Consider the following 27245-nt stretch of genomic DNA (forward strand, 5'->3'; position numbering starts at 1 on the left):
TAATATAGATCTATTAAACAAATTTAAGTTGTTTTTATGTAGACTTAACTTTTAAAAATAAACAAGAAGTTATTTTTAACTTAAAGTAACTTTACAGCAAGTAAAATGATATTATTTAATTAGTTATCAGCTAAACAGACTATTTGAAGTTAGAAATTTCTATCAGAATTATCCGAAAATTTGACTCAAAACGTTTTACTAGAAGAAAAAATAAACATATTCACAATATAAGGTAGATTATTTGATAAATTTCAGTCATAATTACATCGTTTTTTTGTAACAATTTACATATACTGTACTGTAGTTAACCTATTAATTAATTATATACGTAACTTATAACAAGTTATAAGTTAAGCGTGTAAACCAAACTTATTTAATGAACAATTATATAAAAAAATTACAAATTATAATTTACTGTAACTATTATGCCAATGTATTTTGGTGCTGAAGCTTTAAAACTACGAAATTATTGCGTTTTGTGATTATTGTTTAAAGTTAAAAATATGTATAATAGAATGTTATGGTTCATTGTAAACTTAATTCTATATTTAAACTTTGATTATTCTACGAATAAATATCTTTAAATTATGTTAACGATTTATTCAAATTTTGTTATTCTCGGTACAAGAGCGGCTTATGCTGATACTAATGCTAAAATATTTTCATAATAATAGTTTATAGTAATCTCATTTTAATAAATGGAATCACTAATGATGGTTGGCCTACAGGGTTTGCCTAAATGGTCTCAAAAGGAATTCAGTAGTTTAATTGACATACCTTCTAGTCATTTGCAGTGATGGCCGAGATGTATGGTATTACACTTCATAAATGGCTCAACATATTCCAATAATTTCTTCCAATTACTAGAATGTGCGGAATTGAATATCAGCTTAAAGGAAGTAGGTAAATTATATTATGAAAAATCTCAGATATGTTTTTATTTTTATTTTTACTACGTAGAAAAAATTTTCATTGTTAAATATTATATCCTCTCGTTTTTTCTTAGATTTAAGCCATTAATGGTTTTTTAACATTAGGCAGAGTTATCGTTATTCCAAAGACTAATGGCATACAGATACGGGTGGGAACATGTATAATCTTATAACTCGTTTAATCATTACTGACTTCAAATCATCTGGAGATGATGGTGTCAGCCTAAAAGATATAAAGATTCTAGAAAGATTGAGGTCCTGAACATACATCCTTTAAAATCCGAGTGGGTGTATTATAATGTATAGTATGAAACTAGTCTTCAAAATCTTTATATGTCATAGTTTAAACACAAATATATAGGCTATATATTACGATTTATTACTGTTTATTTATCGATGAAGATGATTTTGTTATCTACATCAAAGTTATTTAATATAATATGAATTGTTCCTTGATAGGAAAAAAATTGAGAATTTTATTGTTTTAAAAAGGAAAATAGTATAATGGGACGTAATTATAAATAATAACTTCAAAAAAAATGCATGTAAACCTGTATGTAGGAATCATACGTAGACTTATCTAGGCTTCTAGCACATACAGATATAAAATAATTTATAAAACATAGTTGCAAATTTACAATGAATTCCATAAATTCTTTTATTTTTTGAAAATTTGATAGTTTAGAACTTATTAAATCATTAAAAAATTAAAAGGATAACGCAATTTTTTGTTGGGATTATTACAGGCGCATAACGTGCCTACGAAAAAAAAGTAAGTAAAGATGATTAGCTTAGTTTCATAAAACTATTTAGTAGAAAAAAATGATAAATGTTGGACTATCTAATAGGATCTGTCCTCGTAGAGTGAAGGAATGTTCACTTCATCAGTTTATCAAGATGGTTGGGTGGCTCAATACTCATGAATCACATTGAAGCATTCAGTAATGAGTTACAATATACACAGATTGTTACAATCTTTTTTTTTTAACCCTGAACTCAAGGTTAAGGCCATATACCTTTCTCAACTAAAGCCAAACCAATCTACTTAAAGAATATTATGAATATTCAACATAACTGACTTAATTGTTTGTCAATCACATAAGTAATTTAAGATAAGCTTAATAGCAGAGTATGTATCCGAAAAGAAAAAAAATGGATAGTTATCTCAAAATATTCAATATTCCCTTGTTTATTAAACAGTTTCCTATATAACATGCAATAGATTGCTTTTTTAATGTGCACATAATTATCATTAGCTAGGTAATAAAATGAATATTCATTATTTAGATAATAAATTCAGCAAACTTCTCAGAATAATTTAAAACTAGATTATGTTAGGATAATGCGAATACAAGCAAATAAATTATAGTCTTTTAAAGCATGCTTAAACATGTAAATTTTTAATATATTTTATCAATATAACTGAATTTTTTTAACTTGACTAAATAACATAATCTATTCTGGATATTAAATATTTTGTCTTAGATGATTTTTTATAAGTTAATGATGAGATATATGACTATATTTTCTTTAGAATAATAGATATAAAGCTAGATAAATGCCCCGTTTAGGGTGTTAAAGCAGTAAATGAGTCGTATCCTTTACTATTTGTGTGCATTATAGAAGTAAAAAAAGAGAGAAAGAGAGAGAAATTTGACGAAATGAAGTAGAAAAATTTTTACAACGATTCCATTTTTACCTGTAAAACCAACAAAATGTTAAAATAATTAAGGTTAATATAGAGATTCGTATAAACATCTTTTATTAAATGTAAGTATAAAATAGATTATCTTAATTCTAAACAAATTTGAACGTTAAAAATATTTTCTTTAACAAATCTAGAATGATAAATGAAGAATTTTATTTAAATGCTAAAGCTAGAGCAAGAGCAATCATCTCTTTTTACGACACAAAGTTGCAAAAGTTGCGGGGCAATGAGAGGCCTGTTTAGTAGTTAGGCCACTAACATCGGCTGTAAATAACTTCCCTTGTAAAACTTGTATTGCCTTTTCTTACACAAGTTGTGTTTTGTAGAGGTTTTTCTCGAGAAACTAATTCTTTTTAAGGATGTACAATTTTTAAGGTAAGTAGTCGTTTATTTAATAATTTCGAACCAAAAACGTAAAAAGGTATTGTTTAGATCTGAGAAATCGTAAACGTCTTTAATATTGATGTAATAGAATAGACTATTAGAAGTATAGGTTGATTTAAATCTCAAATCTTATCTTAACAAATGATAAATTTTGGTTCAATATAGGAAATATAATGCCTAATCTACAAGTTATTGTTACAGAGTTTAAGTTATTTTATTCTTTACTATTATCAGAATAATCCAATATATCTTAAACAATTTCTTATAATGATAGATTTGTTATAAAACTACTACCAATTATTATTCGAATTTAAGATATATTAAGTAGTTTAAGCCCGTACTATAGAACTTATTTCTATCTTACTTTAATTTAAAAATAATTGAGTTTCATAAGATCTAGGCCTATTTTTAAACTTAATACAGATAAATCTAAATAGATTTTTATACAATAATTAAACCTCATTAATTACTTAAGTTATTAAACTTAATCATCATCAACTTTGTTCGTTTCTAGATGATAGACTTTCATTTTTGTTTATGAGATGAATTAGCTTGTAAAATATGCTATATATTAATATTGTGACTTATTCTTGATAAGTTATTGATAGGAACGAATAATTTCAGCTGTTTATAATTTAAAATATAACTCAAATTTTGCTAAAAATGTTAGTAAAATATATATTATATCTTCACCGAATTATGGCAATGTTAAATATGGCAATATTTTTAAAATAATATACTTTAGCTACGACTTTAAAAAACCTAAAACTTAAAATATAAATAACCATTCCAGTAAGCTTTAAATAGGCGATTTAGACTATTCATCCAGAGAAGATTATCAAAATTTGAAAGGATAAATTCAAAGGCTATAAAAAATAAAAACCATTCAATAAAATGTATTGACGAAAAGATTTTTTTTCCCTTAGGAATAAGAAACGGAATCCTAACTTTAAAGTTAGGTCATTTTAAAGTTTAACAAAAGTATTCGTATCTTCATTGAAACGTTGTTTACGTCTGTCTTCGGCGACAATTGAACTTAGCCAACTCAGCTCAATTATTGAAGACAATTTAGGACCAATTTTGTCCTTAAAGGCCATAAAAACGGCAGGAGCTTCCAAGTAGTTGCGTCAGTCATAAAAGGACAAAAAGAGAGTTTACAACCCGCCTCCAGCTTTCGCCATTGTTTGTACGTTGTCGGTGACATCATAATTATATCAGAGCAACTTTAAATCTTTTAAAAAAGTTTCAAACGCTCGGTTTAACACGATTACACGACTACGCTTTACATCTAAGTCTTTAATAAAAAATTTAAACGATTTATTCTCTCTGTTAACTAAAATATATGGTAACTTTACTTTTCTATTAATAGAAAAGATAGTTTTTATTTATTTCTTAAAAGAGAATCACATTGAAGCATTCAGTAATGAGTTACAATATACACAGATTGTTACAATCTTTTTTTTTTTTAACCCTGAACTCAAGGTTAAGGCCATATACCTTTCTCAACTAAAGCCAAACCAATCTACTTAAAGAATATTATGAATATTCAACATAACTGACTTAATTGTTTGTCAATCACATAAGTAATTTAAGATAAGCTTAATAGCAGAGTATGTANTATGGCATCATAAAATAATCTTTAAGTATATTTTAAGAGTTTGTATTTTTCAGAATTGCAACTGCAAAATTTCTGGAAGGTGTGAACTATCGGCAATTCATTTTTCATTTTTCCGACAAACATGCTCAAGACAATGTGAATAGCCCTGAGAGATTCAGTTCAGCCACAGATAGGCCATAACTGTATACCGTCTACGATAAATTCTTTCGTAACAGCACTAAAAATTCGTTAACGGACACTTTGTGAAGATCGTAAAATAGTATCCTATTGATCAAGTTTCTCTTTGGCGATCATGAACTGAACAATTCCCTGGTGAAAACCAACTGTATATTTTTTCGGTTTGTAGCCATTATTTTATTGTTTTTATCCATAGACTAGCTTCTGTTTCGAAAAAGAATAGTACTTTATTTTTTAACTCGTCATAAGATATATAAAAGTCTCTATCTGTTGCATCATTCCTTTTCTTCTATTCTTTAAATATAGGCTACTATTATGATAATAAATTGAACTGAATAAACTGTTAGGCTATTTCTTACATATTTATGTGGCTATATCTAATATTGTATTAGATGTATTTGATTCTACATTCCTGTCTATATTTCAATTTAGGAAATTAATTTAGAAAATATTTTGAAGTAAAATTAGATTTCAGTTAAATTAACAAACTTTACCATATCAATATTTTCGTTTTTCTTTTATTTAATATGCACCACAGCATACAGTTATAAGCATACAGCATACACAAATTTCTTGTTTAGGTGATAATATTCTCGTAAAACTGTAGGCCTATTTTAGGCCTATATTAAGTATATACTGTATTTTTGAAAAAAAAATTAATTTTATTAGTAGACTTGACACAATAATGCTTAAGATTCTTGAAAATTGTTCTAAAAATAATTATATCTAACTAACATTTTTATAAAACTTATGTAAAATTTATAATTCTTGATATAAATACATTAAGGCCTACAGTGAAATACATTGTTTAGCCTAGTTTCTTAGGTGAAGCACTAGGTTCTATTAACTGATGTAATTCCTATACAAAAATTCGTATTTATACACAGTACACTACCAAAATAAGCTTGCGATATTGCTTAAGAGAACAGAAATATAGAAATATAGAAATATTTATATTATTTTATGATATACGAAAGGAAACTACAGTTTATAGTGACAATATTGTATAAACAAGAGAATACCTTTACAAACTTCGGTTTGGAAAGTTACAATGTAAAAAAACTAATTGTAAGATAGCTTACTGTATGTTTATAATAATTTTTTTCCTCAATATTTTGTTTGCATTTCAAGATCAATGCTATAGTCAAGTCGGAATGGAATGCTCGACTTTAGACCTTTAACCGAAAAGTTTGTAACAGACTTTTCTTATTGTTTGTTATTTTTAAGAGAACATCTAGCAATAGTCGAGATAACCCGGAGGCATTCTGAGATCTCTTTTCATTCCAAATTCGCTATATCAAAATAAACACGGCAGAAGAAATTGAGACAGACTGTTTGAACTTAGATATTTCTAGGTGTTGATATGTTTGTTACTTAGATAAACTTAGGTCTTCAAAAATGAAAGTTTATTTCTATTTAATATTTCACTCGGTCTAAAATTATTTACTATAGGATAACATTGCTAACTTTGAAGTTATATTTATAAACTGTAATTTGAAGTATAAAGATAATTAAAATGATTATTAAGTTTACTGACTTCTATAAGTGTTCTGTTGATAACAGTTTCTATTAGATCAAAAATAAAATAATTTTAGAATTATTTAGTTTACCATTTGCCCTTGTTATCTGTAATGTTATATATATCTAATTAGATTATAATGAATAATTACCGTAGCTATCTATATTTTATTGTAGATAATCACTTTAAGCATAAACAGCATATTAACTGACAATATTTCCTTATTTTATGAGTCATATTAATTCATATATGCTATAATTATAATGCTAATAAATTTTCATATAGGCCTAACTAAACTTAACTAAATAGTTTTGTTAAGTTGCATAATAATACAATATTTATTAATAATTAAGTTTCTATTAGCCTATAGTCTGCGTGCAAGGTATATCTAACATTTAAAAATTTTAAAGAATATTTTTAAAAAGTAAACAAACGCTTTACTAGATCATCATGTAATTCTAAGATATATTGACCCTGTACCATTTGAAATTTAAAAAGTTTTCATGTGATAAACATGTTTGTACATTTGTAAAACTACAAGACTAAATAACTGTACACGATTCAGTATAAACAGACCGTTATCTATTTATAGGCCTTGGAATTAGAAAGCATTATATTGGACACAGTTTTATCTAGATCATTATCATTATAAGTTTAAGCTTATAAGCGGATGTTAGTTGTGTAGCTCATAGATTGATTTATATGTTTTTGGGATAGAATAACTTAATGAAACTATATAATTTGTATACAGACAGATATTTTGCATGTATGTATATTTAAATACATGCTTCTGTAGATCTTTATTTAAAAATATCTCAAAATATCTGATTAATTTGCACCCAAGATTAGATAGATTTGTCTATCGATTTCTTTGTTGTAGAAGTAATGACTCATATCATTGTAAATATTTTAGTTTTGAAAGAAAAACCGATAATGGTAGAAATATAAATTTATATAGACCTAATAATTAATTGATTAAACCAGTTAATGAGTAATGAAATACGTCAGGATCTATATTATTCTTTTTTAACTTAGAGTTATCTTTTAAATATAAAACATTAAACGTGCCGTTTTTATATTAAATTTATAGAATATTTTAGCCCTAACAGTCCTAAATATAACGTGCTCTGGGAATTAGGTATAAAAAGTATTGAGTTGAAAATTTTCAGAATTCAGAAAATATGTGACAGCATGTTATAAAAACGAACATAAAGAAACTATCGTTAATATAAGTCATTTTAAATATTTAATAAGTTCACTGTTTTAACGAATCAAATGTTTTTTGAACTGTGACGAAGCAAAATTAAGGAACCGCTTTCAATGTTGAATCAGCAAAGCGGGTACTATTTTACTATAAATCAAATTACGAGACCTGTGAAATATTGATATAGTCCTATCTGTTGATCTGTCAAACGCTCCATGATGTATGTAGGTCCTCACGACATAAATTACTGATAGTTGGTGCAGTATACGAAGGAAGATACTGGATCTAATGCGAGCGGTGATTGGTTAACTTCGAATTGCGAATCATCTTTGAAGTTGATTAGTCCAGTCGTGATGATAACTATGCTAAATAGTTTTGTATTAGGGATATAGGCCGACGTCAACGACGATATATTAATTTATTTATAACAATAGAAGATTTTCTTCAAGTAAAAAGCCTATTTAAAACGATTTATTTCAAACATTTTATATGGATTTATTATTGGAGAAATTTTAAAAGTTTGTATTAAAGGAGTATAAAAAGCTAAATATGGAGATTTATCGAGAGTTTTCAAAATACTTTATTGTAAACTTTAAAATAAGGTAATATTCTTACATTTCGAGAAAAATTAAATTTATTCAGTTATTAGAATCTGCATATGTAAAAGGATTTTTAAGTTAAGTTAAAATTAAATGAACTCTATTAAAATATGAATTAAAAGTAATGGAAAGATTAAATTTCTTTAACAACAAAGAATTAAATTATAGAACTAAGTTTAATTGAAGTCTATAGATTAATTTGAAGGATATGCTACTGTTTTTCAACCTTAATCAATTTATTTTAATTTTTTTTCTTTCCACAAAAAGGAGATATTCCATAATCTTTATTACTTTCGCAACTTGTAAACTTTTATTCGTATTTTAATAAAGTCGTGTGCATATTTGTCTATGAGAAATTAAAGTATCGTAAAATTAATTATTATAACGACAAATATAATTAAAGTACGTTCGGCTTTATTTCATCTATATACGTCGAAGTTTATAAGAATTCACGTCTTGAAATAAAATTAGGTTAAGTTGTAGAGGATATGGTTTTAATTAATTATGTTCTTTAAATCATTTGAAATTCTAACTAAAGAAAGCATCTTATTACAGTAAGAATTAATTTAAACTCTAAGATAAAATTACCAAAATTATGCCGCAACTACTATTAGTCTACTATAAATTTACATCTTGTAAATCATTAAAAGTTCCATGAAATTATACATAGACTTGAAGACTATGAATATGTATACTTCAATACAAATGTAAAATTCATTTATTTTAATTTAATTTGTGCTTTTAGTAAGGCGTTAAACTAGTTAAAATCCTATATAAACTACATTTATGCTGTTAAGTGTAGGCTGTTATAAGTAAAAATGTAATTAATAGTGAAAAAAAGCTTTATGTAAATATCTTAGCAAATATTTTATAGTAAAAGATATTAGGCCTGTATCTGTAAATAAAAATATTTGTTTTTAAATACGGTTTTCTAAAACTAANTATCAAAATTAATTGCTAACAATTACATCTATTTACATTTCTTTGTGAAAATAAACGTAGGCCTACAAGATATGATTGGAGCGTAAACTAAGTTGTTAAAAATAAACTTTAAACATCTGATTTGAAGATGCGCTATTCTTAGTTCACCACTCTATTATAAATATAGACGATAAATCCTTATTTTCTTAATGAAATAGCAATTTTCTTAATTAAATTGGCTAAATATTCGTTTAAAGTAAATTACATTAACTAAACTAGTTTATATTGCAGGGTTCAATTCATCTACTGACGTTCATTATCAAAATACGAGCAGAATTTTAAATATTGAAGAAGCATACAAGAATTTGCATATTAATAGAATCTAACACTAAACACATCCGTGTATATCCTAAAACGTTTGCAAGGATTCATTGGTTTGAAGATAATCTCACCGTCAGAATCTTTTCCATCCAATCACCAAGCGTCAAATAAACGAAGACCATCCTTTCACTTCTCAGTTCATATCTGAAGTCCGGTAATGAACAAAACTTCTATTAGCTTATAAATCTCTTCAGTTAATCTATAACGACTGAGGCATACAATTCTCCAGTTTAATTTACTTTCTCCATCCACCCCTTCGTGTAGCTCATTTATTTTTTTTATTTTTTTTCATTCAACTTCTTTCGATGTTTCTTATTTCTGCTGTAGAAATTGCATTCTAAACGGTTTCTTTTTGACTACACCAAGTTTTGCATTTATTAACTGTCGCTCGACTACCTTCCAACTTTTGGGAGGAGCATAGAAGCGGCTGAAGCTATGTACGACCTTCAAAAATGTCACAGCCCGAAGGAAAGTTTCTGGTGTCACGAGGGTTTACATTTTTTTAGTGGTTTATCTGAACTTTAAAACAGACTTACCTATCTAAATGTTTACTCGCTATCTCACACAATTGTATATTTGTGAAGTAAATATATTTTTAGGACACATTTTAAATTTTCACTTCAATAACTAAATATTTCAAAGATTATTAGGCCTGAAATATTTTCCAATTCCATCTACGTTTGTAAAAAGTTCCATTTAACAAATTTAAAATGAATATCCTAATTGGACTCGGATATAAAATTGAAGAAATTTAAAATATTTGAAAATCAAATAGTTTCCAGTAGCTTCATATCTGATTTGGCTTAAAAATACCATTTATAATAATTACTATAATTTGTTGTCGCGAACAATAGATCAATTTATTATCTACTGTCATTCAAACAGAATATGAGTAAAACGTTATAACTGGACGTAGAAATTATTTTTTCTTTCCTTGATAGAAGTATAATTGGATAATTAAATCATAGAACCTATTCATGAAATGTAAACAAAAAATATTATTTTATATTTATAAAAATTCTTAAAGGTTGTAACTAAATAGTTAATAGTTAGGTCTAAAAAAATTTTTTAATGGTATCAAATAAATTAGACTTTTATTAATAGGTGTATCTAGGTTATTTCTTAACATTTAGTTCAAAAGTTTTACAGATTCATTCCATTATTTTCTTATATTCAACACATACTCTTATAATTAAGTAAAGTAATAGCCGATCTAATTAAATATGGTAGAGCAAATGACAGTATAAAAGCTTATTACTGTAGATTATAATTTTTATAACAACGTAATCAAATGATAAAATTATTCTTCATCAATATAAGTTTACGAAAATGCTGTTTTTATAATAAAAATGTCCACAATTAAAGTATAAAGCCAATTCTAATTCGTATACTACATCAAGCTAGTAACAACTTTTATGTTGTGTAGTATATATTCAGTTCTAATTGAAGAAGCAGAAATTATAAATATATTGTAGCATAAGAAATGGTCCTACTATTTTCTGTAGAAGAGGTTGGGTTTTCTACTTGTAGTGTTAAATATCATAATAGAAAGAAAAACAATGTGAATTAGCTTTATTTACTTTATAATTAGGCCAATTTACAACTTCTTGAGTTTAACCTTATTCAATTATATGACCTTGATCAGTAGTTAACTTAAACATATACATACAGAAAGATATTAAAATCTTTCTTCTAGAAAAAAAAAATAATTACTGATATTAAACAAGTTTTTCTATCAAATATTTATTTAAACTTAACATTTATATTATTTTAAATTCAACAACAATATATATCTTATTTCTTTTAGTCTCACTAAAAGATTGATGCTTTCTTTCTGCAATAAAATTACATAATTTAACAGAAGTTTGTAAATGTAAAACAAGCATTATCTCATTTTAAAAACTTCAAAATCATCTAAACCTACGATAAAAGGCAGTTTTATGCTGACACATAATTTTGTAGGTTTTTACAACCTGATTATTATCTCTCAAATATTTCCTCAAACTTTAATGACTGTAAAAATTAATTTTTTGCTAACTAATAGTAAATATACATAGGCTATTTAAGTGCTTTTCCCTTACAATCACTAAAAAAATGATAAAACTGTAGATAAAACAAATCGATAAAAATTAATATATTATTAATTCCATAAAAACAAGTCTATCCGGTTACTTTTTGTAGATAAAATTAGCCTATATTTTAATTGCAGAATAAACTAAGGTAAATGCAATGCGCGTTTATGCAATTAAAACATAAGTAAGGTTTTTATTTCATATAGAAATCAAGTCAATGCAAAAAAAAAAATAACGTCGTGATAGATGGTTGTGTGGTGAGAAGCAGGAACTACTTCGTTTCAATTACTTACAGCTCGATTAAGCAATGATGAGCTGCCCATACTCTTTTCTTTGATATATTAAATGCCACTTTCATTTATCTTTTGCAATTGCCATTGACATACTCGATCAACAGAGTAGCCTATGCCAAGAATATCTCCGATGTCAGCCATTATCTTCCCTGGACCCCGGTCTGCACCACGTGTCCACTTTCCCTCATTTAAGTTTAGGCTGTATGAACATTAATAATCGATCTTCGCCCTGCCGGTGATTATAGTGCTGCCCTCTGTCGGTAAAACAGCGAAACTGAAATAATATTTCATTCCACTCGTTTAAAGTATTTTCTGGTATTGTGAAAATAAGAATAAACATGCTTAAAATCAATTGTATAATTGAAAATTTTCAGGAAAACATTAATTTTACTAAATAAAAATTATAAATTTAATTTTAATTAATTAAATTGCCTACATATAATTAATTAAATATTCACAATTTATTAAAGAAGTAAATAATCTAAAGATATGAAAATTTTTAAAAATTATAATGTTAAAAATACATAGTAACAAAACTAGAATTATAACGCCTTTGTATGTCACCTGGAACGAATAAATTATGGGATTAATAAAATTATCTTTCTATAAATAGAAACTTAATACTGTAATATAAAAATTGCCAAAAAATCTTATGATTTCTATGCTTTCTATCATACAAAATATCCCATTAAATTCAACAATATTTTACAGGTTCAAATAAAAAAAAAAAAAAAAATACAACTAAGATTTCCGCTCTAGTCTAGATCTAAATAATGAAATGTTGATGAATCCATGTTATCCCATTGTAAAGGTGTAGTCAATTTCGGAAATGAAGACATAAACTCTTTCACCCTAAAGTCTTTATGCGACAAAGAATTGACTAAATTGATCTATTATAGAAATAATCTCCGCCACATATAATTTCATCCCCCAGCCTCTGTAATTCAAAAAATAAATTAATTTATTTATGTATCAAATAGAATACCGGTTGCAATCAATTATCAAGTTTAGCATTAGATCATCTATTTTAAAATATCCTATAGGCTACAATCATTAGCTTGTTATTGACTCTCAGCCTATAATTTAAACGAAGAGAAGTTACGAACATAAATTTTAATAAGAATAATTTAAAATTAGCCTATATTTTTCTTTCCTCGAGAAAAAAACAATTCAAAATACACCTGTTGATAAGAAAGAATACTTTCTCACTTAATAATTTCAATTTAAAAATAATTTTTCAAGCAATTTACATTATAATTAAGTTAAATTAATATTCGTTTTTATTAATGAATATTTTATTTAATAGGAAGCTTAAATAGGCCTAATTTTGAATTTTTATTTAAAATATGATCTCTCTTCAATCCTATTTAGTAAAAAAAAAAATTTAATTTTTTTCTTTCCTTCTTACCGATCACGTTTTCAGAATATTTCTTAAAATTCTTAAAGAGATTTGGAAAACGTGTTTGGATAAAGTAGGATTTTTTAGACCTCATAGGCTATTATACTATAGTATTTACTTCAACCTTGTAGGTCTATTTCTTTAAATGATACAAAAAACTTGCTCAGAGCTTGTGAGTGAGTGTGTGTGTGTATGTGTGTGTGTGTATATATGTGTCTATGTGTGTGTGAATGCGTGTGTCCCTCACGCATCAGCATCCCGTATAGACTACGTGACGTACTCGTCACGAACTTCCGTGACGGTAGTTTTACAGCACTCTGGAGATCTCTAGACGATGAATTGATGCATTAAAACGTGTCGGGTGCACGGGAGTAATAGGGCCACTTAAATCGTCGCAAATGAGGCATAAAATTAAAAGTCGGTAATAAACCAAGTCGTCTCCCTTGGCTACAGAAGGAAATTAAGATTACCAAAACGTACGTGCTCTGTTGCTTTAGTCGAGGCATTACTTACTTCTCCAGCTTCTAACCGATTCGAAGATAATCGTCTATATTCAACTAGAATTTTTTTNCAATAAGGTTTATAAACTGTTAAAATTTTTTAAAGTAACATTTACTAAAAAGAAATTAAAAAATAAAAATAAAAACATTTTTCAAATCAATACTCATGGTTATTTTTTCTTCACTTCTTCACTATCATAGATTAATTTATACGAGACCGCTAAATCCATGTTATTTCCTTATCACAAAGAACTAATTATCAAATAAATATTGTCAGAGTGGAACAAGTAAAATAATGGATGTGTTTCGGCATAATAATCTCACTCAAAACCTATTATAAATGTTTCTTTTAATTCATATTATGAATGAACACGTGTATGTATCACGTGGAATCAACCACGTGTTCGAGCAAACTAAACAATCGCATTCAAGTGGTCCGTAAACGTGGCATTCAAGCGAGTAGTAGCCGGCTTGATTTTACAGTCATGTTCTCTGGTCGTCCGGCTATAAAACCTTATCGGGTATTTAAATCTTATTTACGATGTCTCGACGTGTTTTGACCGTCTAGTATCGCCACCGTTTAACACCGACATCAACACGGAGTCGAGAGTCTAGCTAAGTGATGTTAGGTCATCGTAAATGGACGTTTATGATTGCCCATAAATTTGTTCAATTACCTGTGCCATCAGCCCTCTCTTGCCACTCAAACGGTCGGAAGTTGACACTACGGAGACAATGTAGAAGGGTGCGAGTCGCACGTGTCGGAACCGAATCTTACCTGTTTGTCTCGAGACTCCAAACGTTGTCTTTGACACTTGGCGATAGATTGTAAAAATCTTCATTTTTTTATTACGTGGGTCACTGCTTTTTCTTTTTCCACCTTATTGATAAATTCCTCCTTCGATTGTAGACGCTGGACTCTGGTCCACGTGATACTTAGTCAACCAATGGAGTATAGTAGAGTTGGCAGATACAAATGTTCCATGCGTCCGACAATGCCTGACACCTTGCCCCACTCCTGGATGGGACGGGGTGGTCCCTTATCAACAGGTTGTAGTAAATATCTCTTGAGATTTTGTTTAGGCCTCTTCGGGGGAATTTCGGGGAACATGGTTTCGCACAAGGTACCGATAGATAATTCCTCTTTGGAATCTGTTGGCTTTTCAACATGTCCTCCTGGATTTACTCAAGAAACTGTTAGCGGTAGTTTATACTTTCGTAATGATTACTCTAGTGTAGATTTCTAAGAACAATTCGAAATTTAAAAATAAATGAGTAAATTGTGCAAATAATTGTGCAAATAATGAGTAAATTGTGCTAATTAATTAATTAGCGAATCTGTTCTGTTTAAGTGAAGCGGTTTAACATTCCGTAAATCTGTATTATTTAAAGTAAAAATTTGTTTTTAATTGCATATAATGCATGCATAGAGACCATCTGTATGTTGAAAATGTTCCACCTGCTTGTTCTACATAGATTAATTCCACATCCGAGCTCATATGTGGGCGTTGTCTTTCTTGTCGTCGAATACAACGTCGCATCTTCAAATAGATTACACTCATAAATTAATTAACTATGTGACATCATTTAGCACACATATAAGTGGTTCCAAGCTAGATTAGCCCGTTCCGATTAAACTTAATAAGTTTTAGAAATCTTGACAAGCAAAAAATTGATTCGCCAAAAAGACCTAATTGCATTTTTTATGCTTAGACTTCATCACTTATCCTAGGCCATATATGGATGATATGATGATATTTTATGTTTTAGATGCCGATCTTTTAGTAGATATTATATTTATTCTTAATTTATTTTAAATTTACGTAGGCAATTTCGATAGATGACACTTAATTTTGTTCGAATATTGTAGATTTTTTTTCCTTTAAGTTATAACTTGATGTTTTTAGTTAAAATTTTTTGAACGAAATATTTCGAATAACAAATAACAAATGATGCCGTAATCTTAAGATAGGCCTCTTATCTTTAGGCAAAAAAATATGATAATTTGTCTTTCCGTGCATGAAACACATTTATCCTATTCGATGGGAAATGCAATTAGTGCCCGCTCATTGAATAGACTTTTGATTAGAAAGTTAACCAATTAGAAATTTCTCTCTTCAAATGGGAAATTAAACAAAATCCCATTTATTTAGACCATTTATTTAGAACTTGATTCTGAAAGTAATTGAGAATCGAAAAAGTTTGCTTAAGATGATTAAAAAATTTTTAAAACTTTCATAAAAACTTATTTTTTTTTTGCTTTACACAGAGTTAATTAAGTTTTGAGCTTTAATAAATTAAATAATGTTATTTACAATTTTAATACCTCATTAAATTCAAAGGACAGGTTTTATGCATTAAGTATGCACTGATGTGTTAGTGAGACCTGAATATCCGTCTAAGTAATTTAAGTTCTATTGTTTATAATTGATTTGAAATGCTGTTTTACATAAAGTAAACAAACATGATTCTGTCTTTAAATTAAAAAACTGAATATTTATTTAGGTTACTTTTCTTTGAACTCCTTTTGTTTTGATTTCAAGTCCATGTAGTGTCATTCACTAATCTTCTAGATCAGTTTTTGAAGGACACGAAAAAATGTAGAGGCCTATAGGATTCAATAAAATTAATAGGCTCTATTTTAAGTCGGAAAAGAAACAATGTCTTTGAACAAAAGGATTGGAATGCATTGCGTTGGATACAATCCCTGCTCTAATTTTGGCATGCACCGGTCCACATCGGAATTTATCGGACCACTTTCTTCGCATCGCGTGGTCGAACTTCGCTCCTGAGTAATGTCATGACAACAACATCAATTACCTGAAGTCAGATAAATCACGTCCGTCTCCATGTAGAAGTGCATGGTTGGTCCGAAAGAAGTAGACTTCTTCATGACCTAACACTTTTGTCAAGTGCAGATATACCGCCTGCCGTTAGGACTGTCATTTGGACATCAAGTCGTTTGTCAAAATGTGGGGGAAGACTCGAAAAGGAAAAAGGATAAGCCACATTAAATCGACTGATTAAATTGCCTGTGTTAGTCCAAGTAAACTCGGTCGAAAATGTCTTTTCCTAAGAGACTGCACAAAAGTTATCCAAAGAAATAAGAAATTCCAACCAATAATAAATCATGAACTTGCTTAAATCAATTTTTTAGATCCAATATCTGGATATTTAGATCACATATATGAATTATCTTAAGTTGAATAACCTTATTATTCCTCAAGTTAAAATTAGTTATGAAATCGAAGACAACTTTACTTCAAAATTCATAAGGAGAAAAATTGTGTCATGAAGGGACCAGCTCTTATATTGTAATTTTTAAAATATCTTTCCATAATCTCTAAATCTAACTTGTTAAATCTCTAATAATTTAGAGATTGTTTTCTTTAATTTTATCGTCTAAATTTATAATATTACAGTCTTAAACCATTTGACGCTATATAAACTTAATTTCCTAAATAATTATAACAAATTTAATATACAATATTATAAAAATTTTATTACTAATTTAAAAAAGATTAAAATCGTCAATATAGTATGCTACTAAAATCAAGAATTTAGTTAAAACTTCTATACATAAATATAATATGATAAAGTTTTCAAAATTCTGAACAAAACATTTTCAAATAAATTATATATTAAAATTTCAAACAATTTTCGTACAGCTTACGAATCAACTAAATCAAAAATTACACTTTCTTTAGTTGAGTTATATAATTTCATTTCAGATATAATCTATTCTACTTAAACTTGAACAGTAAAAACTTAGAAATTCTAAAATCTTAGATACATGATAAAACGATATTCTTATTTGTCTAAACAGCGTGTAAAACATGCGTATATCTAGATGATGGAATCAAGAAACAACACCTACGATACTCGAGAATAATCGTATAAGATCAATGAGTTATTTCTTAACTTCGAATCAAATATTAAACGTGTTAGACGAACATCACCATACATCAAAAGAAATCTATTTAGCCTACAAGGGAGAAGTAAAATATTACACACTCCGATAACAGATTGCTTGTGCAAGTAAACGTGCTGGAGATTCATTCGATATGTATTCATCATGTATGTTTTACGATGTGACAAAAATTCTATTGATAAGAAAATGACGCATGCCTGCTTTTCATACATGAAGTGCTGAAAGGTCGCACTTTGTACACGGTTAAAAATTTCCCATTCGTTTATGATGAACATCACGTTGAAGACACGAACCACACATGAAATGGCATGAGTAATCCGTCATACAAAATAACGTTTTCAATCTTTTCGAAAATGCAAACCTAATGCCAATTACTTTGCACCTGTTGATTCTACACTTTTTTTACTCTACTCTATTTTCTATAGACTTAAGATAGGTTAGATAATAAGCTATTTATCTAGATTTTCACACAAAAGATCGTCTCGAGATATAATCGCGAAGCTCTACTTATGTATTCTTCAATAAAATACACAAGTAGGTAGGCATCAATTATCATAATCGAATTATCAAGACAGATAAAAATAAAATCTAAAATCTTGAAGACTTGACGAAAGGAAGAGTTATTTACGTAGGTTTACTCGTGTTTTTATATGTTAAATTAATACTGTTATATGGAGTATGCCTTATACTACAAGCTTAAGTGTCTGTTCAAAAACTATTTAATTTTGAAATGCTTTAATTACTTAAACAGTTAAATTATCTAAGAGTATTTATTATATATTAATCATCGTTTAAGTTTTTAAAAAAAAGGACAAAAATTGCAATTAAACTCAAAAATAATTTTAGTCTAAATTAAAATTAATGTTTCTTTCTATAATCTATAAGAAAATTCTTAAATATCATCTGCTCTACCCATTAAAATACTTTAAAACTTGATGAGCTATAATGTATATAAACGAGTTTCATTAAAGTATATTGGAATTAGTGGTGTTTACGGGTTAATAGATCTTATCTTTTTTTTTTTTTTTGTTATTTTTTAAAAAACAGGGCCCAGACCAGACTGTAAACAAAACTAAGCCTAAGGGTTAAATGGCTGCTTAGCCTCTTTCAATAAAAAAAAAATTCGGAACAAACCGCATTTTGAATTTAAATTCATGACTGCATATAGAAAATAGATAGCAGCACTGGATTTTTAATGGAGAAGTGCGTCGCTTGCACTTATATAAGTAAAAGTCCGTATAACTTATTATTTGTGTCTAAGGATTTGTTAAGTGAAGTATAACATCCGGAACTCTAGTCCACAAGAGAATCTTTGAAAATATAATGAACCTGACCTTTTCACTCACCTATGAAATCCCACGGTATGTCATATGAAAAGGCCACCTTATCAAATTTTTAAATCTTTTTAAAATCTTGCTTAATATATCTTTTCTTGCAATCACAAGCAATGAGTTGCGATTATTATTTATAAGGAAATACTAAGTATTTCTGTTGAAACTAGCGGTTATGAAAAGATTTGGATATGAATAGACTAATGGCTACATTAGTCTATTCATACTCAAATTTTCAACTTTTCTTTTTTTTATTTTTAATTATCATATTACCAGCAAAAATGTGTCAGCATTGCTACTAGGTTATACTAAATATAGGTTTAAGTACCTGTGGAATCTAGAACATTTTTTTTAAACATTTGCAAAAAAAAATATATATATATATATATATGCAACTTTTTATACTCCCAGATTACTTGAATCGTTTTGAAGAAAATTAAAGTATGCATTTTAAGTTAAATAAAAAAACGAAACATTTTACATTAAATTACAAAAGCCATAATTATGCAAATTTCAATTTGTTTAACTGACTGTAATTTTGCTTTTTTTAGAAGAATGAATGCAAGTTCAAAATAAAAAAAGAATATGATCTGTCATGAACTAAAAATTTTGTCCTTGAAAGTGGAAGAACCTGACTGACCTGAGTTTAACGAAGGTTAACTAGTCAAGATGTGGAAATAAAATAATATTGTCCAAAATTATAGCAGAAAAATAATGTTTTAAGGTTGGTAATAACTTGTTTATTTACATTTCTTTCGAACAACAATTTAATATTAATCTTTGAATAATACATTTATTATTTAAGCTATAACTTATCATACAATCTATTTTTTATAATGTTATTGTATTTAAATCTTTTAAAGATTTCACTTAATTACGATGAGAGGATTAAAATATATGAAAAGTTTTGCCACAGGAAATATATTCTAGATAATGAAATTCGTATCTAAACTTTAAATTAAAGTAGAAGCATTGAAAATGAATATGAGATGATTATTTCAATGTGATTTAGCTATATATTCTATTCAGACTTAATTATTTAAAGATTTAAAGATTAAATTTGCAGTTTTTATATAAATTATTTTTAATAATTACAAAACTATAACTTAAATATTTAACATAATTAATTTTTTTTTCTTTTGCTAAATTATTAAAAATCTCAAACTTGGATTTATATTTCATTCTTAATTTAAAATATTTATGTTTATTTTATTAATTTTAAAACCATTAGAAAATTTGTGTTATAATAAGAAATTATTTAGATAAAATAGTAATCTGAGATATTTAATTTTATAATTTCACTAATTAGAAATGGTAGAATTCTATTCGTTTTCGAAGTATTTGTTCAACGTGTTGCAAATAAGGCATTGGTGACCAGATGAAATTTTGACTTGGCAATAGTTTAATGACGTAAACACGTTGTATCAAACTGTGGTTTAGAAGGACACGTTCGATTTCTTTTCCAATTTACTAACCGTCATTCTTGTCAGGTTAAAGACAAGAAAAAAAGATCAGAAGAAGGCGTCACCCAGACTTGTCAACCAATAAGAAAGCATCTGTAGATTAGTTTCTGTGTACAACGCCCATGTTAAATTGAATGTCCCTTCATTTCTCTACACCTAGTATTAATTATCAGAAATTTAGGCTGAAAGGTCTAGGTGACGGGTTAGTTACAAGGCCTTCAAGTAGGCCTCTCAGTTTACAGGATTGTATATGACCTTAGACAACATGAAAATTAAGAGGAAAGTTTCACATTTGTTTATCTTAAAAGTTAATTACAACGGTTTAAGATAAATTTGCTATTTTCTAAGAAAAAAGAAAAGAAAAAAAAAACTTAAAATTAATGCATAATTGAAAAAATTCCATGCTCGATTTGTAATTCATTTGAGGAAAAAAAATGTACTGAATCTATTCTAAGAGCATAGAAAACAAAATTTATTCTACATATAAATATAGAATAATCTTAATATTTTTATAAAAGAAAATAATATTTTTTTCTATACTCAATCATCTTATTGGTGAATGTGAAGCCATGCATTTTTAATAGTAAATCAGTACCCAAATATAGCAATTTTTATCTGAAAACATTTTTTGCACTCTCAGATTTTCTTCAAGTTTTCTTTGTGAAATAATGACAGTTATTATATTATATTATATAGGGCCTATATAATTTTTAATTTATAAATCTACAAGACTCATAATTAATTATTTTTATTTGGTTAAATTAAGAAATGTTAAATGATAAAAATCAATAGATTCTGCAGGCTTATGGATAAAAAATTTACATATAAATGACAGTATAAATATTCGAATAAAGACCTTAAATTTTTTCATTAAAAGACACGTTTATGACCTAAATAAAACTTATCCGAACTACGCTTATTTAATATAGATTAGAATATAAATAAAATCAAAATACATTGAGCATATTTATATCAAAATTAATTGCTAACAATTACATCTATTTACATTTCTTTGTGAAAATAAACGTAGGCCTATAAGATATGATTGGAGCGTAAACTAAGTTGTTAAAAATAAACTTTAAACATCTGATTTGAAGATGAGCTATTCTTAGTTCACCACTCTATTATAAATATAGACCATAAATCCTTATTTTCTTAATGAAATAGCAATTTTCTTAATTAAATTGGCTAAATATTCGTTTAAAGTAAATTACATTAACTAAACTAGTTTATATTGCAGGGTTCAATTCATCTACTGACGTTCATTATCAAAATACGAGCAGAATTTTAAATATTGAAGAAGCATACAAGAATTTGCATATTAATAGAATCTAACACTAAACACATCCGTGTATATCCTAAAACGTTTGCAAGGATTCATTGGTTTGAAGATAATCTCACCGTCAGAATCTTTTCCATCCAATCACCAAGCGTCAAATAAACGAAGACCATCCTTTCACTTCTCAGTTCATATCTGAAGTCCGGTAATGAACAAAACTTCTATTAGCTTATAAATCTCTTCAGTTAATCTATAACGACTGAGGCATACAATTCTCCAGTTTAATTTACTTTCTCCATCCACCCCTTCGTGTAGCTCATTTATTTTTTTTATTTTTTTTCATTCAACTTCTTTCGATGTTTCTTATTTCTGCTGTAGAAATTGCATTCTAAACGGTTTCTTTTTGACTACACCAAGTTTTGCATTTATTAACTGTCGCTCGACTACCTTCCAACTTTTGGGAGGAGCATAGAAGCGGCTGAAGCTATGTACGACCTTCAAAAATGTCACAGCCCGAAGGAAAGTTTCTGGTGTCACGAGGGTTTACATTTTTTTAGTGGTTTATCTGAACTTTAAAACAGACTTACCTATCTAAATGTTTACTCGCTATCTCACACAATTGTATATTTGTGAAGTAAATATATTTTTAGGACACATTTTAAATTTTCACTTCAATAACTAAATATTTCAAAGATTATTAGGCCTGAAATATTTTCCAATTCCATCTACGTTTGTAAAAAGTTCCATTTAACAAATTTAAAATGAATATCCTAATTGGACTCGGATATAAAATTGAAGAAATTTAAAATATTTGAAAATCAAATAGTTTCCAGTAGCTTCATATCTGATTTGGCTTAAAAATACCATTTATAATAATTACTATAATTTGTTGTCGCGAACAATAGATCAATTTATTATCTACTGTCATTCAAACAGAATATGAGTAAAACGTTATAACTGGACGTAGAAATTATTTTTTCTTTCCTTGATAGAAGTATAATTGGATAATTAAATCATAGAACCTATTCATGAAATGTAAACAAAAAATATTATTTTATATTTATAAAAATTCTTAAAGGTTGTAACTAAATAGTTAATAGTTAGGTCTAAAAAAATTTTTTAATGGTATCAAATAAATTAGACTTTTATTAATAGGTGTATCTAGGTTATTTCTTAACATTTAGTTCAAAAGTTTTACAGATTCATTCCATTATTTTCTTATATTCAACACATACTCTTATAATTAAGTAAAGTAATAGCCGATCTAATTAAATATGGTAGAGCAAATGACAGTATAAAAGCTTATTACTGTACATTATAATTTTTATAACAACGTAATCAAATGATAAAATTATTCTTCATCAATATAAGTTTACGAAAATGCTGTTTTTATAATAAAAATGTCCACAATTAAAGTATAAAGCCAATTCTAATTCGTATACTACATCAAGCTAGTAACAACTTTTATGTTGTGTAGTATATATTCAGTTCTAATTGAAGAAGCAGAAATTATAAATATATTGTAGCATAAGAAATGGTCCTACTATTTTCTGTAGAAGAGGTTGGGTTTTCTACTTGTAGTGTTAAATATCATAATAGAAAGAAAAACAATGTGAATTAGCTTTATTTACTTTATAATTAGGCCAATTTACAACTTCTTGAGTTTAACCTTATTCAATTATATGACCTTGATCAGTAGTTAACTTAAACATATACATACAGAAAGATATTAAAATCTTTCTTCTAGAAAAAAAAAATAATTACTGATATTAAACAAGTTTTTCTATCAAATATTTATTTAAACTTAACATTTATATTATTTTAAATTCAACAACAATATATATCTTATTTCTTTTAGTCTCACTAAAAGATTGATGCTTTCTTTCTGCAATAAAATTACATAATTTAACAGAAGTTTGTAAATGTAAAACAAGCATTATCTCATTTTAAAAACTTCAAAATCATCTAAACCTACGATAAAAGGCAGTTTTATGCTGACACATAATTTTGTAGGTTTTTACAACCTGATTATTATCTCTCAAATATATCCTCAAACTTTAATGACTGTAAAAATTAATTTTTTGCTAACTAATAGTAAATATACATAGGCTATTTAAGTGCTTTTCCCTTACAATCACTAAAAAAATGATAAAACTGTAGATAAAACAAATCGATAAAAATTAATATATTATTAATTCCATAAAAACAAGTCTATCCGGTTACTTTTTGTAGATAAAATTAGCCTATATTTTAATTGCAGAATAAACTAAGGTAAATGCAATGCGCGTTTATGCAATTAAAACATAAGTAAGGTTTTTATTTCATATAGAAATCAAGTCAATGCAAAAAAAAAAATAACGTCGTGATAGATGGTTGTGTGGTGAGAAGCAGGAACTACTTCGTTTCAATTACTTACAGCTCGATTAAGCAATGATGAGCTGCCCATACTCTTTTCTTTGATATATTAAATGCCACTTTCATTTATCTTTTGCAATTGCCATTGACATACTCGATCAACAGAGTAGCCTATGCCAAGAATATCTCCGATGTCAGCCATTATCTTCCCTGGACCCCGGTCTGCACCACGTGTCCACTTTCCCTCATTTAAGTTTAGGCTGTATGAACATTAATAATCGATCTTCGCCCTGCCGGTGATTATAGTGCTGCCCTCTGTCGGTAAAACAGCGAAACTGAAATAATATTTCATTCCACTCGTTTAAAGTATTTTCTGGTATTGTGAAAATAAGAATAAACATGCTTAAAATCAATTGTATAATTGAAAATTTTCAGGAAAACATTAATTTTACTAAATAAAAATTATAAATTTAATTTTAATTAATTAAATTGCCTACATATAATTAATTAAATATTCACAATTTATTAAAGAAGTAAATAATCTAAAGATATGAAAATTTTTAAAAATTATAATGTTAAAAATACATAGTAACAAAACTAGAATTATAACGCCTTTGTATGTCACCTGGAACGAATAAATTATGGGATTAATAAAATTATCTTTCTATAAATAGAAACTTAATACTGTAATATAAAAATTGCCAAAAAATCTTATGATTTCTATGCTTTCTATCATACAAAATATCCCATTAAATTCAACAATATTTTACAGGTTCAAATAAAAAAAAAAAAAAAAATACAACTAAGATTTCCGCTCTAGTCTAGATCTAAATAATGAAATGTTGATGAATCCATGTTATCCCATTGTAAAGGTGTAGTCAATTTCGGAAATGAAGACATAAACTCTTTCACCCTAAAGTCTTTATGCGACAAAGAATTGACTAAATTGATCTATTATAGAAATAATCTCCGCCACATATAATTTCATCCCCCAGCCTCTGTAATTCAAAAAATAAATTAATTTATTTATGTATCAAATAGAATACCGGTTGCAATCAATTATCAAGTTTAGCATTAGATCATCTATTTTAAAATATCCTATAGGCTACAATCATTAGCTTGTTATTGACTCTCAGCCTATAATTTAAACGAAGAGAAGTTACGAACATAAATTTTAATAAGAATAATTTAAAATTAGCCTATATTTCCCTTTCCTCGAGAAAAAAACAATTCAAAATACACCTGTTGATAAGAAAGAATACTTTCTCACTTAATAATTTCAATTTAAAAATAATTTTTCAAGCAATTTACATTATAATTAAGTTAAATTAATATTCGTTTTTATTAATGAATATTTTATTTAATAGGAAGCTTAAATAGGCCTAATTTTGAATTTTTATTTAAAATATGATCTCTCTTCAATCCTATTTAGTAAAAAAAAAAATTTAATTTTTTTCTTTCCTTCTTACCGATCACGTTTTCAGAATATTTCTTAAAATTCTTAAAGAGATTTGGAAAACGTGTTTGGATAAAGTAGGATTTTTTAGACCTCATAGGCTATTATACTATAGTATTTACTTCAACCTTGTAGGTCTATTTCTTTAAATGATACAAAAAACTTGCTCAGAGCTTGTGAGTGAGTGTGTGTGTGTATGTGTGTGTGTGTATATATGTGTCTATGTGTGTGTGAATGCGTGTGTCCCTCACGCATCAGCATCCCGTATAGACTACGTGACGTACTCGTCACGAACTTCCGTGACGGTAGTTTTACAGCACTCTGGAGATCTCTAGACGATGAATTGATGCATTAAAACGTGTCGGGTGCACGGGAGTAATAGGGCCACTTAAATCGTCGCAAATGAGGCATAAAATTAAAAGTCGGTAATAAACCAAGTCGTCTCCCTTGGCTACAGAAGGAAATTAAGATTACCAAAACGTACGTGCTCTGTTGCTTTAGTCGAGGCATTACTTACTTCTCCAGCTTCTAACCGATTCGAAGATAATCGTCTATATTCAACTAGAATTTTTTTTATTTTTTTATTTTTTTCCTTCAAAATTACAAACTAATTTTTTTTTTTAAATATATCTTTTGAATTATAATTTTATATGTATTACCTCTCTAAATTGGAAATATTTCTTTTTTTTTTTATTATATTTGAACTACTAATAACTAAAAAAAATAATTATAAATCAGCAAAAATGTGACTATTTAAAATGTATATTTTAATTATTCCCGCTATTTTTCTACTTTATCACAGGATTGGATAACTAAACAGAAGAAAGTCGTTGGAGGCGGAGTCAAAAAAGAGGCCAACAACTTAAATGCTTGGCAATTGGACAAAATTCATTGTTCTCTACATATAATCAGCTTTGGCTGATATAGGATGCCATCTGTCGGTCATGAGTAAAATTAATATATATATATATATTTTTGTATTTATTTATTTAAATATTTTAATAATATATTAAAAATATAAAGTATAATAAAATGCAAAATATTTTAAAACATTTTTTCAATAAAGAATATTTCATATTAAAGATTTGTATGTATAAGCTACTATTTACTTTTATTGAATTATATTTCTTTATTTTAATATATTACATGATATGAAATTAAATGATCTTAACTGTTAGTTTATAGAAAATAATTCAAATATTTTTAATAATTTAAAAGGTATTAGACAGTATAGACAATAAAGATTTTTTTCATAAGCCATTTTATCAAAATAAATCTAATTTTTTAATATTTTTTATAACTATAAAAAGTTTAAGGTCAATATTGGCAAACTATGCTATTGATTTAAATTTATTGCAAATTTTAAAATTCATTTTTATATTATATTATATTATATTATGTAACTTACAAATTGCTGTGTAATATTTGCATTCAAAATAAAAAAATTACTAGATAACATGTAAAAATCATTGTAAAAATGTCGTTAATCATAGCTTATTTGAATATTGATTGATCATTTAAATAAATATATATTTTATAAATGTTAATAGATAATAGAAAATTTCGTTTATTTCATTCTTAGATCTAAATCCAAACATCATACAGAAAAAAAAATTGTAAGTAGTTTTATACAGTGTAGCAATTAATGAAACTTAATATAAAAATGCAAATTATTACATTTAGACTAATATATTTAATATTTTATCATGCATAGAACTATACA

General features: G+C 27.1%; 1 protein-coding gene and 1 long non-coding RNA gene across 9 annotated transcripts in view; one reads left to right on the plus strand and one right to left on the minus strand.

The window, feature by feature from the left end:
• LOC111634394 (homeotic protein antennapedia-like) overlaps positions 1-27245 on the minus strand; it is a 184621-nt gene that overhangs the window by 133040 nt on the left and 24336 nt on the right. Inside the window, exon 1 of one of the 8 annotated variants that reach the window (XM_023379195.1) lies at positions 778-1353. The exons of the other annotated variants lie outside the window; for them this stretch is intronic. The gene's annotated coding sequence lies outside the window, so the exon portion shown is untranslated. Of the gene's footprint in view, positions 1-777; positions 1354-27245 lie in introns of those variants that run through there. 8 annotated transcript variants of the gene reach the window in all.
• Positions 19522-27128, plus strand: LOC111634476. Its single transcript, XR_002758228.1, has 3 exons — positions 19522-19693; positions 26325-26470; positions 27105-27128. It is a non-coding gene; the product is annotated as an uncharacterized LOC111634476 (long non-coding RNA).

Source organism: Centruroides sculpturatus, unplaced genomic scaffold (assembly GCF_000671375.1).
Source record: "Centruroides sculpturatus isolate CEXI.00-Female unplaced genomic scaffold, Cexi_2.0 scaffold210, whole genome shotgun sequence".
NCBI lineage: Eukaryota > Metazoa > Arthropoda > Arachnida > Scorpiones > Buthidae > Centruroides > Centruroides sculpturatus.